Source organism: Lepus europaeus, chromosome 10 (assembly GCF_033115175.1).
Source record: "Lepus europaeus isolate LE1 chromosome 10, mLepTim1.pri, whole genome shotgun sequence".
NCBI classification, from domain to species: domain Eukaryota; kingdom Metazoa; phylum Chordata; class Mammalia; order Lagomorpha; family Leporidae; genus Lepus; species Lepus europaeus.
Genome location: NC_084836.1, coordinates 73,967,914 through 73,973,669, shown reverse-complemented (window position 1 = coordinate 73,973,669; position 5,756 = coordinate 73,967,914).

Here is a 5,756-nt window from a genome sequence, read left to right as displayed (position 1 = left end):
CCTAGGGGAAGGCACTCTGTTGACTTTCATTACTTGGCTGGCCTGGGAGGAGAGCTGGCCAGGTAAAGGCAGGGGGCATCTCTAACAAGAAATTTTCAGTTCTGCCTGCAATGTTGCTGACCCTACTTGACTGTCGCCTCAGCTGCAGTGGTCACTTTGGAAGTTGGGCTGAGTGAAGGGCTTTTCAGCTTAGAGCCAATAAGATCTGTGGCTCTGACCTGGGCATCCTTCAACTCCAGGGCAGGTCCATTTCCAGTGATCCAACTCTTGGCAGAGCTGCCAGGGCTCTTCACAAGCTGACTTCTGCTGAAGCCCAGGCTTACCACTTTGAAAGCCACTGCAGTGGACTGGCCTGTTGGGTCTCCTTGAGGGCAGATCACTGTACAGATCAGCCATTAATAGGGCCTGCCACCCATTGCTTCTGATGCCTAGCTTTCTTTTCCTCCTGGTTTGTGTTAAAGCAGACCAGAGGATGCAAGTCAAGGGAGTGCCCAATTCCCATCTCTAATCTTTGGTGGCCTGAACTACAAGTTCACAGGCATGTTCTGTAGTAGTTTTTCTAAGGTAGACAATGCCCATGAGGAAAATTATATTCTCACTTTAAAACTTTCTTTCCCTTTGGTCTGAATGAGAGGTTTTTTCTACTTATTGTATACTTGGCTGATGGTGAAGTGAATCTAGCTATGAGATTATTATTTAAGTTCTTATTTTGGCTATGCTATTACAGAAAAATGTTAACCATCTCTTTTATAAGGTCTAAAGATTAAACTGTGCGTCCTACAGATTCCTTCGTAATAGAATTTAGTTTCCTACCTTGAAGAGAATAGAGAAATGAAAGAACAAAATTGGGCTTAGAATAGAGAAATGAGGGAGCAAGTCCTAGATCGCTTGCTGACATTAGCAATATCACATGAATACTTTGCAAACCGTTTCAACCACTAGATAACAATTTAAGAAAACATTTACAGAAAGTCCAATGCCTTCTATAAATTTTAAGAATCATGTATTTGAAAACACCTCTTAAATATCTAACATGGTGTAGTTTGTTTAACCAGTAAACTTAAGCACAACCATCTAAAATGTTTTTCATTTCTTTCTACCAACAAGTTTAAAACATATGATACACAGATTCAGGTCACACAAATTAAAATGTATCTTTGATTGATTTTAGCAGCTTAAATTTATGGACAATCTTATCCATAAGCCATTTAAAATAAAACTCTTAATAAAATTTCCCCATGTGGACATACAATATGTACACACATATAACATAACATAGTAAACCAATATAGCAATTTTAATAATAGCTTTTAAAATCTTTAACTCTTTTTGTAGATTGCCAATTGATTTGAATTGCTTTTTCTTTTTAGTAACCTCAGTTAACCATACTTTCTCTCAGTTGGTACTGTTAATACATTATTGGCTTCATCTGTTTACAGAGCCATCCCAAAGTACTGAATACAATAGAAGTGGCTGGAAAACGTCCATAGGAACTTATAGGAGGACAGCTAAACACAGAACCAACAATGCTTTAGTTTTATGAGCAGTAAATCATATATAACTGTGGATGACAAAAGACTTTAAGTCGCCATGTTTAAAATTATAAACTCATCAACCAACAAGAGGCACTTGCTTACTTCACAGTATTTTTGAAAGCACCTGTAGGATTTTACAATTATTTAACCCTTTAGGCCTCTGGGACTTTCTCATTAATATAACTATCATGTCTAGTAACACAAAATCATTAGACTTCTTAATTCTCAAACATTTGTATTAATAGCATTTTCCAATATAGAAACTTAAAGTTTGGTACCACATCACATCTTGACAGTCCTTCTAATATAATATAAATAGCCTGATTAGTTGGTGTCTCTATAAGATGAGAGACATAGGTCTTTCGATTTTTTTCGGTTGGGCCCAAACTGGAAAAACCAAAGTCCAGGATTTACTGGAAATTTTAGAGACCAGATTGTTTGAAACTTTGATTTTTTGAATGCCTGTCAAGAATGCCAAGAAGGCTCAAAATCCAAAATATCTGGTTGAAATAAGATTACTTAAAATCATGACATAACGTAGACCACATTTGATCATTGTTACAAGGTGATTATTCAAATCTTTGAAAATAAGCACATATTTAAATAACCCTTAGCTCTTAATAAAAATTCAGCTGTTTTTGAACAATTAGAATTTAACAGACATCAAGAGAACATAATAGATTACTTTAACACATTGCTTTAACAGAGCATCAGAGTTTAATTCTATGTCAAAGAGAAATTGAGCTTCCTGTGATCTTTTGCTGTGAGGTTTCCTTCCTTTACCTTCTTTCATATTGGTGACCATGTTTCTGTGTTTCTGTGTGTAACACATCTTCAAGCATCTTTTGCAGGGCAGGATGAGTGGCAACAAATTCTTTCAGTTTCATTTTGCTATGAAAAGTCTTAATTTCAGCTTCATTCACAAATGAGAGCTTTGCCGGATATAATATTCTGGGCTGGCAGTTTTTCTCTCTTAGTACCTGGGCTATGTCTCGCCATTCCCTTCTAGCTTGTAGGGTTTCTGATGAGAAGTCTGCTGTGAGTCTATTTGGAGATCCTCTAAGAGTAATCTGACATTTCTCTCTTGCACATTTTAGGATCTTTTCTTTATGTTTCACTGTGGTAAGTTTGATTACAACATGTCGTGGTGAGCATCTCTTTTGGTCATGTTTATTAGGGGTTCTATAAGCTTCCTGTACTAAGATGCCTCTGTCCTTCTCCAAACCTGGGAAATTTTCTGCTAGTATCTCACTGAAAATGCCTTCTAATCCTTTCTCCCTCTCCATGCCTTCAGGAACTCCTAGAACCCGAATGTTGGTTTTTTTAATAGTATCCTGTAGATTGCCGACAATATTTTTTAGATTTCTAATTTCTTCTTCTTTTCTTTGGTTTGCCTGTTTCCTTTCCTGTTCTCTGTTTTCTAAGTCTGATATTCTCTCTTCTGCTTCGCCCATTCTGTTTTTAAGGCTCTCTAATGTGTTTGTCATTTGATCTATTGAATTCTTCATTTCATTATGATTTCTCGTCACTATCACAGTTTCTTGTTCTACTAGTTGTTTCATTTCATTTTGATTCCTCCTTAATATTTCATTTTCACGAGAGATTTTCTCTCTTGTCCATTAAGGATTTCTGTAGTTCAAGAATTTGTTTTTGAGAACTTCTTAATGTTCTTATCAATTTTTGAGATCCGCATCTTGCATTTCTTCTATCTCATCATCTTCATAATCTTGAATTGGGATGTCTTTTTCATTTGGGGGTGTCATAGTATCTTCCTTGTTCTTGTTACCTCGGTTTTTGCGTTTGTTGTTTGGCATGTTGGAGATATTTGGTTTCTTCACTGTGGTATCTTTTCTTGTTACACTATGGCTCTATATTAAGTGGACTGTCTGCTTTCGGTGGAGCCTTAGAGGCTTGAGATGAGTGTGGCCTGAGAGCTGTGTTTGGTTCCTCAGGGTTGAGGGTGTGTCAAAGATGACACTCCCAGGTTAGGTGTGGTAAATCTCTCTTTCTTTCTTTTTTTGATTCAAAAGGGAAGTAATTCCACACAGCTGAACGTAATTGGAGGTAGTTAGGCAAATGATATACCCACAGGAGCTAGAGATCAGAAGCTCTTTCCCAAGGACCACACAGGGAATCTGTGCTGCCCTCAGTGTGGGCTCCAATTCTCCTGCAGTCTCCCACTGGGTTGTCAAGTTAGATGCTAATCTCCTGTTATTTCACCCCTCCCCCAGAGTCAGGTTTTTCTGCTAGGCTCAGGGCCGGTGCAGACCTGAGGTCGCCTTGCTTATGACGTATGACCAAAATGGTGCCTGCTCTTTGTCTTGCTTGCCTTTGAGAGGTGAGCGGAGAGAGAAAAACTCGTGTCCGTATCGGTCACATTTTCTTTTCTTCTCTCTCTTCTAGTTAGCATGGTGAACTTTTCCCCATGGAGTCTCAAGCCTCATTCCCTCTAGTCTCCTCTTTCCGCTTGCCCGCTGGTGTTTCGGGCTATTGAGGTTCGGCTCACCTCACGTTCCAGCGCTGGTGTGTTGAGTCTGCCACTGGTGTCCCGAACTTGCGCTCCCACACTCTCCACGCAGGTCCACAGTGAATCACTAGTTCCGGAAGAGTTTCCTCTGCTGTTTTTTCCCCTACTCTTCCTTGACCCTGCAGTATCTCCACTTTTATAAACCTGTCTCTCGCCCGGACTAATAGTCTGCTTCCTTCCTATTCTGCCACCTTGCCGCTCTCTCGAAATGTGATTTATTTTTTACTTCATGCTTCCCTCAGCCTGCCCTTGCCCACACTGAGCACCTCGGCTGCTTGGCCGCCCCTGCAGCTTCCCTCCACTCACATCCCTTTGTTGGTTCCTCCCTGCGTGGAACAGCTCAAGGTCATGGCAAAACAGAAGATTCCGCTGTGCACGCCTCTGCTCTCCGCAGATCTCACCGAAATATCAGGTTTGTTTGCCGCAGTTCCTCTAGCTTTCTCCCTAGAAAATACGAATGTGTAGAGCTGGTGTCTCCATGAGGAAACAATTAGGGTTTCCAAGCATAAATTAAATGTTCCCTGAAAAAAAAAATTCAAAACAAGAAAGTCTGTAGATAATATCAGGAAAACACAAACACAGAGTCTGTAGCAATATGTCGGATTGAGTTAGCCAAACACAACCGGATATTTCTGGTTTCATCCAGTCATATCCGGACAAAATGGTGTGGAATTCATATGCAAAGGACCGAGAAAATCGCAGTATAGATGGTTTTGTAGAAAAGCAAAGTCTTTTCGTTAGGCAAGTGCATAAAATGTCATCTAGAAAAACAGAAATATCATGTTTGCCGCAGTTCCTCTAGCTTTCTCCATGGAAAATACGAATGTGTAGAGCTGGTGTCTCCATGTGGAACCAATTTCTGTTTCCAAGCACAAAATTAAATGTTCCCTGAAAAACTACATTCAAAAAAATAAAGTCCGTGGATAAATCAGGAATACACAAACACACAGGCTGTAGCAATATCTGGGATTGATTTAGCCAAAACAAAATCGGACATTTCCGGTTTCATCCAGTCATATCCGGACAAACTGCTTTGGAATTCGTATGCAAGGGACCGAAAAAATCACAGTAAAATAGTTTTGTAGAAAAGCAAAGTCTTTTCGTTAGGCAAGTGCATAAAATGTCATCTAGACAAACAGAAATGTCATGTTTGTTTGTCGCAGTTCCTCTAGCTTTCTCCCAAGAAAGCACGAATGTGTAGAGCTGGTGTTCCCATTATGAACCCATTAGTGTTTCAACGGTACAAAATTAAATGTTCCCTGATAAAAACATTCAAAACAATAAGTCCATTGATAATATCCAGAAAACACAAACAGAGAGGCTGTAGCAATATTTCGGATTGAGTTAGCCAAAACACAACCGGATATTTCTGGTTTCATCCAGTCATATCCGGACAAACTGGTGTGGAATTCGTACGCAATGGACCGAGAAAATCACAGTACAAATGGTTTTGGAGAAAAGCAAAGTCTTTTCGTTTGGCAAGTGCATAAAATGTCATCTAGACAAACAGAAATAACATGTTTGTTTGCCGTAGTTCCTGTAGCTTTCTCCCTAGAAAACACGAAATTGTAGAGCTGGTTTCTCCATGTGGAACCAAATAGGGTTTCGAAGCACAAAATTAAAGGTTCCCTGAAAAAAAAAACATTCAAAAAAATAAAGTCTGTGGATAATATCAGGAATACACAAACACAGAG